Here is a 13,486-nt window from a genome sequence, read left to right as displayed (position 1 = left end):
TACCAAGAGTTACTGCACTTTTGTTGCTGGTACGCTCTAGTCATATTCTTCCACTTACATTAGGTGAAGTGATTCCAGGTAGCTGGTGGGAATGATGCTTTCCAAAATGTGTATGGTGGTGTTTGGACGCAAAAGTAACCCAGAAGAGACAAATACCTCTTTTTGCACTGTTTTCTGTATGAACGTTTAAGTGTTAGAAAAAGAACATTAGTATTTGCACAAAAATATGGGTGTCATAAGGATTTAGCATGAAGTTCTATGGTGTACCTTATTTCCAGTTAGTGTCCAGAGGAGCTGTTAAAATTGAATCCTTACAATCTCTTTTTTTTACCCTTATCTGTTACTGAAGTGTATTTCTGTCTGTGTGACAAATCCTATTGGTGCTCTAGTTTGGGGGGAAAAAAAGGGGTATTGCGTTGTGGTAGACGTTCGCTCCACTGTGGTGGATTGGTCTTGAAAACATCTCCCAAGTGGTTTTGTTCTCTTTCAAAGCGGTTTTCCTGCGGGGCTTTTTAGTCCTTTTTTTTGTTCAGCTATAAGTAAAATGTTGTTTTTGATGTGGCCATGGTCCATTGTAAAAGCTATGTTGAGGATTTACAAAGTCAAGTATCTAATAAACTGCCAGGGGAAACATGGGTGTGGCATGGCCACGATAGTCTATGCTCCTGGTTTCTGCTAAAGCTCTTTCATAGTTTTTATGCTGAGAATATTCTGTTCTGTTCGTAGCTCTTCAAACTCTGTGTCATAAGGATCATCATTGCTGTAATATGCAATTACCTACTTTGGTATTGACCATACCTAATATTTTTATCTTAATATATACATATAGATCCTTATAAAGTATGAAGCAAATCTCTGCTGACTTTCATTTAATTCTGTTCTGTATATTGTAACGCTTAAATATGAGTCGTGATTGCTTTAACAGAATAAAATGACATCTGTGAAATTAAGAACATCCATAATGTACGTGCATATTATTCCATAGCCCTATAAATAGCATCATTATTCTGAACTGATGCTTTGTTCTTTAGATACGCAAAACCATTCATTTGATTCCTGATACCAGTATTCTTAGACTGAGATTCTCAGTTATCTGTGCAGTATGGCCATCTAGCTGATGAGTATCTATGGCTCCTACCGGACTGCTCTGCGTCTCTGTCTCTTACTGGTTTTGCAAGGGATGAGTAGCCATTTCAAAAATGTTAACACCAAAATTTCATCATGTAAAAGTATTCTGAAACCTAGTATTTTTTGCATTCCTGTGCAGTTCAGAGGCACATAAGATAGGTTTTTGCTTGGATTTTCCAGGTAAATGGGCAGTTGGGTGGGGACAAGGTGTGGGCATTCAGAATACCATTCGGACCCAGATCCCTTGTAGGAAAAAGTCTTTCTGAAATAAGAGAAGGTGCCAGCCAGGTATATAATCAAAATATCAGTGTAACTTTGTGTATTTTATCTCTGTAAGTTTATGTCTCTTAAGGCTGCGTTATCTCTAGTCTTCTCTAAACTGAGAATAAGAGACCACGACTGGAAAATTCATTCCTTGAGCTTCAGCGTGGCTAGCCGGTGCCTTTGGCAGGTTATTCTTCCTATGGACATCTGTTTGGAGCTGTCCTAAATCAAATGGCTGTGTATCCCATGTGCAAGGTGAATGCTTACCTTGCTTACACAGTATAAAGAAGTCATGGGGTTTGACAGGGAATTGCAAATGAAGCATATCCATTGGAAGTGGGTGGAAGCATGATTACAGGCAATTTTTCCACAGAAGGCTGAAAGGCTTTTGCCAATAATTTGTTCTTTCAGTTGGCTTCTAAACTTGTGACAAATTATTTCTTCCAGTTCACATGGACCAGCATAATCGAGTCCAAATCCTCCAACTGAACATAGCAAATGGTGACCTCCTGAGGCCCATTCCAATCTGAATTATTCTGTGAGCTGCTATAAACTCAACCTCCATGCAGCTGGAGGAGTTTGCTTATTTGCCGTCAATTACAGGATCAGGGACTGTGAAATAAATATAGAATCACAGAATATCTCAAGTTAGAAGGGACACATAAGGATCATCGAGACCAACTCCCTGCTCCTTGCTGGGATCAGCTGTTTCCAAACCTGTGTCTGGAAGCCCATCTAAACTCATGGCCATTGCTGGGATCTGCTACCAGTGATCTGCTCACCTGTGTGAAAGCCTGCAATCTTGCGTGGTGACTGGCTTTTTTCTTGCACCGTGATGGAAGTCTGGTTTTGAAATTGAAAACAGTCATAGTGTTTCTTCACCTGTGGATACAACAATACTTATGCAAAGGAAATAGAAGCAGATTCTTGGTAAATGCTTTCTCAAAGTTTGTCTGAGGTTGCCTAGTGCAGCCTTTAATATGGAGGCCAGGCTGGAGGGCTGTCACCTTCTCACCCCGCAGCCGGTGGAAGCGGGCAGTGCAGGGTGACAGCTGAGACCAGCGAGTGACAGGGTTGACTTGATGGTGCTCCTCCGAGGACTGCCTGGGGGGATTTATGCCTTAGGAGAAACTTAACACTGCAAGGGTAGTGGTGGTTAGCAGGCTTGAATTAATTATGAAAGGGTTAACCTACTGCAAGGAGCATTTTCATAAAATACAAAACAATTCTTAAGATTGCAAAAGTTCTTTCATGCATTGCCAGCACGCATCTACTCACAAATTATTTCTAATGCACACTAGTGGTTAGCATCCAGCATATTAAAAATGGATTAACTCGTTACAAACTAGTTGTAAACTTGAGCCTAACTTCAAAACCTGCTCATATTATTGTTGTTATTTATAATCATTGGGATTCTTCCTGGAAGCAGAAAAGAAGTTGCTTCTCTTTTTGATGCTTTTTTCTCTGTGTTAAGACAAGATGATAAGCTGAAATACTGGGTTATACAGATAAAACATTTGTTTTAAATTTATTCTGTGCCTGTTTTATTTCTGTGTATAGTGTAAGTGTGCTTCTAAATTAATTGAGTTTAAAAAAAAAAAAGGAAAACTAGTGATAATTGCATTTACTGTAGAAATTAATATGTTTTTTCCTAAGCTAAGATAGCTGTGAAATCCTTCGAATATTCTATTTTCAGCTCAGCATGAACGTATAGATCCAGATAGAATGGAGGGGTACTAGCTAGTGAATATCTAATTATAATATTGCCTAAGCACAAAATATGGATTACAAAGCTTGTTATTTTCAGATAGGTAATTAACTAATTTAAGTTCTTAACCTCACTAAATTCATGTCATGTGGTTCTCTAGCATCTCACGAATAAGTAAGTTGGTAAGTTCTATGACTTCTGTGGTGAATAATTTTATTTATGCTGTTCTAGCACCAACATCCCCAGTCGAGCAGAAACCTCAAGGTACTTTGAGTACCATGCAAAGGTACAGTCAGACAGACTTTGTGTGTTGTAGATCTTTAGTACTAAAGAGAGGAACAGGCCTTGTCCTTACCATGTTTGGGATCCATATGATCTATACAGATCGTGTTTGGTATCTAAATGTGTGAAATCCTTTTTCTTTCTAGAGTGTATCTTAATTTAATATGTGTACAGTAAATAGCACTGTAAACACAAACAAAAAATTACAGTAGCAGATGACATGTAGATAGATAATGTACTGACAGGGCAGGTAATATAGCTGCTTGGTTTAATTACCAAGCTTTCAGAGAAAAAGAAGACTGTAAGAGGGAAGGCTGTCAATTTAGGCATTAGGCATTTTTTTTTTTTCCCCCTGGAAAATATTAGTTAACTAAAGGCCCTTGCTAATTGCATTTAATATGACAATTATTGTGGAAGAATGAAAGCAATGGCAACTTTGCTGTACCTTTTCCCCCCCCCACCCCCCAGCCCGTATTTCCTGGGACTCCTTAAAATTCAGCGCCCCAGCACAAACATTCAGTACAGTGAACCCCACAGGTGGAGAGTATTTCTTACCTTTGTACTTTTCGTGGCCAGAATAGCTAGTCTTACGAACAACCGAATTTTTCTATGGACCATTATACGTTGCTTAGAGCCAGGGTGAATCCGCTTTGGGGAATCGCCATAATCAAACATGCAGGAGCCTTTTTTATCCTTTTTACAGGGAAGCTCCGTGCAACATTGTGCACTGCTGGGAATAAAGGCAGGATGAAGCACCTTTTCATTTTGATGAGATGTGAGCCAGCTCAGTTTTGATTAAAACACCAAGCATCACAGGGTACTCCAGCCAGCTATGACTTGTTCATTTGGGCAATCTTACTGGGAGAAGGGATGCAAACCCTGTAAGCGCCTCTGAATATTAGTCTCTCATTCAATGGCAGAATGGAGGTTTCTTTTCTGCTTTATTAAACTCCCATTTTTGAAATGCCAGCAATACCTCATCTTTCAAAGTTTTTGTTTTGTGTTGTTGCAAACTAAGATTCCTGAGCATTCCCAGAGAAGTTTTAATTACCACCTGCAGTTTTTTCTTTTAAAAAGCTCAATATTAAATCTTTAGATTTTGCACTTTGCGTTTTGTATTTTAAAAATGCAGAGATTGGTTTAGAAATCCTTCTCTAGAAATCTTATGCAGAAATAACCAGAAACTTAGGACTAACATTTGACTTTTACTGAAGTTATCTTGGGTAGCAGTCCCCAAAATTTAAATGCCCAACATTACAGTCCCCATCGCTGTTTTAGCAGACCCCTTGCTGTCTGCATACAATATAAACGCCTTGCTTGGTACTTGAAAAAGCTCAGATGGGCCTTTCCTCGTTTGGTCTCTCTTTGTCTTTTTGAGATACATTTTGCGTATTTTATTTCCTGCTGTGTCATACTACTGACATGCCACGTGGGGAATTCTTGAAACTTCTAAACCTAATTTTTTTTTAATGTACTTTTTTGTAAATAAGGTTCCAGAAATGGGTCTAATCATGGCAAAATTTGGCTTTAGGTAGAACCATTCATTTTGATAGGATATGAATATCTCCTAGTTTTCTGACCGTCTTTACGTCTGACCATCAGAATACTGTACAGGATGCTTGGCTCATTGAAGGATCACTGTTCCTCATCTTCTTTCCAGTCTGTAGGTGAGTCAATCTTGAAAGCTTAGCTCAGAAACACAAAGGAAAAACTACTGAGCAGAGATATCCAATTTCCTTCTTCAGAAAGGGAGTTTTTCTTCCTTTCCATTACATTTTATGCTATTAGCCAGCTGATGTCCCAAGAGGCTAATAGACCCCAACAAAAAGCAGGACAGTAAGTGAGAGTTATGTGAGACTTAAATTGTCATTCTTTTGTTGGAATAAGCAGGTTTATTGATCTCCCCTAGAGCTTATTATGAGGAAAAAGTCAAATCCTGAATTAAGCAAAGAAACTTCATTACGATTTTGCCATGACAAATGCAGAAATAGCCTCCACTTAATTAACTTCTGGCACTGATGCTTTTCTGTAGACACTGCAGAGCAAGCGGGCTGCAGGGGTGCAGCAACATCTAATTGCCCTCCTCAACTACTTCTTGCCATTTATGGCTCTAATATAAAGTTACAGTAGAGCATGGATAAGTTCATGATTAAATATATGTAGTCTAGATCCCTAGTAAGCCTGCCAAGCAGCCAGAGGTCTGACCCTCTACATTTGAGCCAAGCAGTACCAGTTCTGCCTTGCGGTGCAATGGGGAGGGGTGGGATTTTTGGTTGTTCAGGGTGAGCCTGACCATGGTTCTGATGTGACGCTTTTGCTTGGTCTGTAAGAGCAATTACAGCAGTGGTTGGAAAGCTTGCATACTGTGGTTTCTGGTAGGATAACTAGCAGACAGTAAATCTTCCTCAATGAAGCCAAAGTGGTTTGAATGATGTATTGGAGAAGGCCTGCTCAGGTAGTCACAACTGAACATCAGTCAGACAATACTTGCTTTCAAATTTCTATTTAAATCATAACACGTGAAGAGCACATAGCTTCAGATGGGTTTTACTTTTTCCCTTACCATTTTATTTCTTGATCTATGCATAATGTATGAGCGAGTGCTGCAAAACAGAAAGGATATTTAGCAGCAATTAGCAATGTTTCCTTTTTTAATGATGTAGATGGATTGAGCATGGAAGAATGAGGAGAGAGATTTCCCATTAGGGGATCCACATTGCTCAGAAGCTGAATCACAGAAGACCCCTCTTAAGAGAAAGCATTTGTTAGCTGTTTCTTTGAATTGATGAAGGAAGTGGGACTGTCAGTACACTGACATACCTCTTGGATGGTAGTGTAGCTGGACTGATTTATTTTGGTACAGCCTTTCTTACTGGACTCAGAATTAACGATGGTGTATTGTATTAAAACATCTGTAACAAATCAATCTGTAAACCTAATCCATATTCTTGAAATGGGAAACTCTGATTTATTATAAATCATGAGGTGCCCATAGGTAGACAATATTAAGGTTTTGAATCTGCTTTATGTACACAGTCAAATCTCCCCCTCGTGACAGTGCACATATTTTTTTGGATGGGAAAGCTCAGGAATCATCTAGGTTGTACAGAGGTATGAATGCTGGTAGAAATTGCATTGCGATCCTGTATGAATGCTCTGTATTAGAATGCAAGTGGATTTGATTCAATGATTTGTAATTTGTTTCCAAAATAAATTCAACAATTACAGTTGAGGCCCCCTAATGCAGTTTCATTAATACAGTTCTGTTTTCCTTTGGTGTTTCCACATGGGCAAGCCCTATATAGGTAGCTTAGTATACGTTGATACTGCATAATGGCACTGTAAAGAACAGTACAGAGTGCCTGAAGCAGACTCTTAATGCTTACAAACAATTTTATTTGGTGAAATATGCTAATGATGCCCACAGCAAACAGCTTGATAAATAGGAAGGCCACAGAAGTCACAAAGCCAGCAAGGAAATCCCTTGTTTTTCTTTTACCTTTCTTTCACTTTATGGTAAGATCTTACCTGTCACTTCCTTCTTGGCAGGTATGTGCATGTTCTGCTAGCAGTTCTGGACATGAGCAGCCTAATTTTATTTCACTCCAAACACCACTGTTTGAAATACTTAAAATTAGGCTGGGTACAGTAGAGGTGAATATGCACAGAAAACACCAATACTCAGGAAAAAACAGATGGTGAAAGATGGATGACTGCAGGTAGGAGTGCTACAGTTTCTGTATTTGTTGAAGGGAGTGTTGAAGTGCTGGGAGGATTTTGAATTGCAACCTGTGCTTGGCCTCCCTGGTCAGTTGAGAAGATGCCTTTCCTGCTGTTGGGCATGTTGTCAGTATTTTTTCTCAGAGGGGCAAGTAGCAGCAATTAAAGGAAGCCCATGTTCTCTCTGTCAAAGCATTTCCATGCATTGGCATCCGTGACTCAAGCAGAATTTGAATTGAGTCACAAGGGAAGAAAACTTGTGTGGTATTATCTAAATATCCTGGAGATTATTGCTCTTCATTAATTCAGGAACAAGTATGAGTTGAATGTAAAGGTCTTATGAGTTTTCCTGGTTTCCTAATGGCTTTCATGCTGTGAGGTAACCTTTTAGTGCAGACTCATGTTCCGGGTCTACCCGCTGCCTTCCCTACTTCTAACCATAATGTGTTTCTAATTACCTGTGGAGGAATTAAGTTGAGGAGCTTTTGGGTGGCATCATATTGCTCTCTGTTTTCTAGCAATTGCTCAACCACAGATTTAGCTTTGACCCTGGAGAAATCAAGTATCTCCTTCCTTAAACTGAATGTGCCTATCTCCCTTGGTCTCCAAGAGCAAGACTTGTTTGCTAGCTAATAGGAAGGTGAGCACATTCTCCACTAGGAATTGTTCATATGTCATGATAATGAGATAATATTCGTAATATCTACAAATAGCAGAACACAATTTTTTCATTTCTTTTTTTTTAACTTGTGAGGGAGAAGCAAAAGGTGCTCCCCATCCTTTTACCAGGAGACTGACTTTTGCATTTATAAGGCTTTGCTTGTCTGCAGTCTATGCTTTTTTCCTTCCCTCTTGTATTCTTTACTCAGGTCTCCCTTCCACCTCTTATATCCTCCATCTCCAATTTCCTTTCTAACTAACCTATATGCCCTGGTAGCACGTTCCAGGCTGCTGTGTTTGTCTCCGCTGTGTTTTTAGGGCCATTGCACTATGCAAGTCTCCCAGGCTAACGTGGGACCGGTTCTGTTTCACAGTGTCCCAGTCTTTTCTATGCATTCATCTGTGGGATTTCATGCAGCACTCACAGAATTTTTTTTTTTTTATTTTTTTCCCCCCTGCTCTAAATAGTTGCCAATCCCATGTTAAATATTCAGGAAGGTGCTGCTTGCTGAGAGGAATATGTTTAAGTTTGTTTGGGGATGATTCATATTCATGCCAACTATTCCTGTTCTTGCCCACTGTTGTGCGGAAGATTCAGCTGTTTCAGATGGGAAATAGTTTTATGTAAGCCATGATAGTTGGGCAAACTTAATGGTGGCATTTTTGTGCAACTTAAGGTACAGGTTTTATAAGCTTGCAAATATTACTGGGTTACAGTAATGGTCTCTTTAGTATTTTCTGCCATGTTTCAGTGTTCCTTTCCTCTGCTGTCCTTGGAAGGTAAGGAGCTTAAATGTGATTCATTCAGTACCTATCTGGAAGTCATTATCTTCAGAGGATTTGTGATGATGGCTGGTGCCATTTGCTGATATTGCAAAAGCCAAACATTGCAGCTGGCAGGTTTTTTTTAGTTAGCAATAAAGTTTATGGTGCTGAAGTGACATTTTGGCAAAGCACCGCAATGTGTGTTTGTGTCTGCCAGTCTCTATTCAGCAAGGCACTGCGGTGGGATGCTTAATAGGTATGAGTGGCAAACTGGGGTCCTGCATTGATGCGGTGATGAGGGTTGTATAAACTTCAAAGTGATTCAGGACTGAAGTGTAGAGGAAATACCTCTCTGTGGAGAAATAGGTTAATCTGTATTTTCAGAATATCAATCCAATGTCACCTCCTAAAAAACAGATAAACCTTGCCTGTAGGTTAAGAGAAGAGGCAAGAAGAAAGAAGGCAGAACGCTTTCATTAGGATTACCTGGTTACTGGTAGTGCTGTCATTACTATTAGTAGAAAGGAAGTTTGTTATGAGCACTAGGGATAATCAGCAAATACCAGTGGCATATCATTTTGGTGGCTCTGTTGACCAATGGTAGCATTTCCTAAAGAATCTGTGGGTTAATAGATAAAAGCTTGTACATAGCCTGCGGATGCCTGGGACTTCTTCAAAGCTGCTAGCACATAATGAAAGAGAAGACATGACCCATCTTTTCAACAGTAAACTGCCATTAAACTGTCTGGCTTTCCCCTGCTTTCAGCTGTGTTAAATTTGTCCCTTGGAGAAAGATAAGTGTCCTGTGTAAGGGTTATTGGTAATAATTTTTCATTTTTTAAGTACTTGACTCAAAGTGTTTCAAAAGCTTCCATGATGTATCTGGAGACTGGAATTTGTTACTGGAGAAAGCTACATTGAATGTCTCAGAAATATATCTGAAAATTTAGATTGCAAACTTCTTTTTGCCAGTGGCTTGTCAATGCAAAATATTCCCTGTGAGGAAACTGGAGGTGTAAGCTGTTGAAAAGCTGTCCTCTAAAAAAACATGCTTTTTGCAGGAGTGAAACAGGCAGAGAACCTGGTTCTGAAATGTATTGGACATATTGATTGCCCTCCAAACTTTCAGAGCTGTTTGCTCACGCTTTGTTAGCACATGCCCAGATTTGCCAGGCTTGGGTCAAAAAAGTCAAAATGAAGCTCAAAACGAGGAGGCGCTGCCAATTAAGAACTTCTTGTGCCCTGCTCAGCAGGTGAGCTACAAACAGGAGGAGGAGTGGTCTGTAACTGCTCTTCCTTCAGAAGCACATAAACCAGGATTTGTGCCTTTGAAGCTGCTTAATCCCTCTGTCCCACCTCCCCCTCCTGCTTTCGTGGAAGGGTCGTCACCGAGGGCAGCTGATACCCTGCCAGTGTCGTGTCAGCCACACATGTTACTTCTGGGAGGCTGTGGGACAAAGCAAAGGATCCAGGCTTCTTTTGGCCTATACCTTTTCATTGTGAAATGTAATCCTTTCTTCATGTGCTATTCTACGTACAGAAAATACGTGGATTGGGATTTTCCTACTAATTCCCTGTGATGGTTTTAGGGCCCAAAGGGGGCACTCTGGTCTAAACAGGCATGCGTTGCCCTGGAGTGGTGTGAAAAATTCAATTAGGGTGTCAGGGTGAGTGTCACTCATGAGAAACGTGTTCTTATCCATAGAGACAGCATTTTGAACAGCAAGTGTTCCCTCAAGCTGAAGAAGGGAAGATGCCAGTGGTTCAAACAAACTCTTGCATCCAAAGAAAATTATTTTTAAAGCTAGAAATGCAAAATATGCTTGGGGAAGGAAATTACAAGGGCATCTGAGCTAGGGTAGAGAACAGTTTTAAGACTCTTAATTTTGTGTGAGCCTTTAGGAAGGAGGCTGGAAGCTGTAAAACCTGTTGGCAGTTCTAGTATTGCGAAGTGACTAAAGCTTCTGATTGCTTCTAATGTGAGGTATTTATAATTAATTAAGCTAATAATTTATAATCAGTTAATACTTTAAAGGTTGTGAAAAGTGTGGTTTAATTCTAAGCATGTATGGAGTCGCTGACCAGTTTGGTAGAATTTATATCCCTAATGCAGTTTGTAGATGATAATGTGCACATGAAACACTCATGCTTTGCCTAATGAATATACTTATGGCAATTAAAAATAATAACATTACACTGCGGCATCAAACACTTCATTACTTAACGCCCAGCATATCTTAGCCATGTAAGAATTGCACTCTAAGATGCTTGTTTAACCCCTGTCTGACTCAGCTAATGCTCTGTGTAGTTGATCTGAACAAATGCTTCTTTTCAGCTTTAATGGTTGGGTCGCTTTTAATTTTGTGCATACAATATTTCATCTTACAAATCCCTCAAGATATAACTGACAGAGTTCAGATAGACATACTGTATGTAAATTATTTTGTAGAGAAAGATCAGAGATCAAACGGAGCTGGAGGCTGAATTAATTTCCCTCTCTGGAGGAAATTATTCTAACAGGTCAAGAGAAAAGTCACTGGAAATGTGATATAAATATAAATGTGTTTCGCACGGATCCTCAGATGGAAGAAAGATTTCCCCCCCCCTCCTCCTCATCCCTATCATGGTCTTAGAAATTTGTCTGAAGACCATTTGCTGTGTTTGATGGTGCTGGACCAATGCATTTAGCAGTTAAATGTTCGTCCTTGTCCGCAGCATGGAGATGGGCTATGGACGGCCCTGTTATGAGTATATATTTGCATAGCAGAAGTTTAAAGGGCAAGGGCAGGAGGGATTAGTGATGGCTGTTGTGATAGACTGTAGCACGGGGTTGTCAGACCAAAAACTTAGGAGCTTTGTTTATGTCAGTTGTTCCCTTTTGTTAGTTTGGAATTTCTAAAACAGCTTCTTGAAATGAGGATGAATTTTTTTCAAACATCATTATTTCCAATGAATTTCACACGTTTACTTTTTTAAAAAATAAGTAGTGGCTGTTCTAGTAGCTTTGACAGAGGGCATGTGTTCACACAGCTGACCTGCTGTCTAAACCAGAGTAGTGAACTTGCTTTTCACGGTCATCAGCATAATGTTTCCTTCATAGTCTGTTTTTGGAAGGGGTGGTGTGCTCATCATTTGCAGGAAAGGTAACAGATTTAGCAGTGCTTCTTTCCACCTCCTACATGCCATCTATGCATCTATGAGATGGGGTTTTTAAGTCTTAGCTCTCTCTGCAGATCTTTGTTCCTTAGCTCAGTTTTAGCCCTCTAGATTTTGTGTAGTACGTAACGGGAAGGGAAGCAACTAAACAGAAGCCTTCGCTGGCCTCCTGGAGGAGACTCATGCTTGGCAATTCATCTTGGTATGCAGGCTACGAGAAGAGGACACAGAGAGCTATTGGTCATACTTGAAATAAACTGAATTAGCATAGCTGGTCAAGGTGTCATCTCCAAGTTAGCGTGCTCTACAGGCTCTTAAGGACATTCAGTTACTTCAAGTTTTGTCTGTGAATCTTGGATTTAAAGTTGGCCTGAGAAAAACGTTAACTGTTTTGACCAGAACAGGTGGTGCTAAACCCAACCTGGCGGTGTCCATTGACAAAATGCCATTGAAGGCTGCTGACACACCTTGTGTCTGCTGGTAAATCTTCTTAGCCTGATAGTGTGTTCTTTGTGCTAATGGTTACAAAGCCCAGTACGGAACTGTGTTGTTTCGGATGGATTGCAAGGTTAGTTGGCAGGTAAAGTTTTCTCTTTAAGTCTGTCACTGCTTCTCCCTGCAGCTCTGAAATTTGTGCTACCATTATATTAAACACCTTGATGAGTTCCATGATGCTCTTTATCCTTTATAGGGAGAAATCAGAAAGATAATTACCCTTGTGTCAGGTGTTGTGTGTAAAGTTTGTAGGCTGTAATGCTCATCCTATGTCAGGATCTGTTCCTGTTTTAAAAATCTTATGTAAATTTAGCCAGAGACTGATCATAGCTGTGGATGCTCTGTCAAAGGCTCTGTTGATTTCAGGGGGAAGATGCACAGGATTAGGACCTGGTCAGAGTTGTCTGTTTTTAAACACTGATTTATATTTTTTTGAGAGAGACAGAAAAGGCAGGCTCTACCTTTGTTTTGAAAGTATCTGAATCATTTAGGTGAACATGGGCAGGTCTACTCAACAGTGTTTAGAATAACTCTCTAGGCAGGGCTTGGCATTCATGCTCATATGCTTCTTGGTACCTCTGCTACCCCTTAACCATTTTAGCCTATGGTAGGGGAAGAATTACTACCAAACTATCCTTTGGGGGAAGAGGAGGCAGAAGGCAAGTAGCTTTAAATCTTGAAGCATGCATTGCTGTTCTAGGACATGCAACAACACATTCTTCTCTCACCTAGTATTGATATCTCTTCTGAAATGCTCTGAGGTTTTTCTCTGCATCCTCTATTTAGCAAAAGTCTATTTTGTGGATGGAAGCAAGTAGTGGGGATGAGTTGGGTTCGGGAAGGATGGAAAGACTGGGTAGAGGAGATGTGATGGTCAGGGAATGGGGTGGGGGGAGGAAGAGTGGCTGTGCATGACAGAAGGCAGCTCTTTCATTCCCCTAACATTCAAACACCATGAGGCAACCTCTTAATTCTGTTTCCTTGGGGTATGGGGTGCTGGCACAGAACTCCCCCTCCAAAAATCTCTGCTTCTGCTCCTGAGCTGCTGGAAATGGGGAAGAAAAAGGGCTCAGCCTGTGATGTGGAATGTGCAATAGATTCTACCTTTCTCTTACACACAGCTGCTCATTTTTTGCCACAAAAACAGTGGTGCTTAAGTCTAGCTGCCCTGGAACTTGATTATTTCAGCCTAATCTTCACCAGAAAGGCAAAACATATCAGTCATAAACATTAATCCTATGGGAGGAAGAGATTTCATTTCAGGTTCTTTATCATAATTGCTCTGCATCAGTTCTAATACTGATCCCA

The 13,486-nt window shown here is 40.2% G+C and overlaps 1 protein-coding gene across 1 annotated transcript in view; it reads left to right on the top strand.

The window, feature by feature from the left end:
• Positions 1 to 13,486, top strand: part of SNCA (synuclein alpha) — a 70,368-nt gene that overhangs the window by 15,090 nt on the left and 41,792 nt on the right. The window lies entirely within an intron of this gene.

The sequence above is a fragment of the Egretta garzetta genome, unplaced genomic scaffold, assembly GCF_000687185.1.
Source record: "Egretta garzetta isolate BGI_Z169 unplaced genomic scaffold, ASM68718v1 scaffold32, whole genome shotgun sequence".
Taxonomy (NCBI): Eukaryota; Metazoa; Chordata; class Aves; order Pelecaniformes; family Ardeidae; genus Egretta; species Egretta garzetta.
This window is presented reverse-complemented; position numbering and strand designations above follow the sequence as displayed.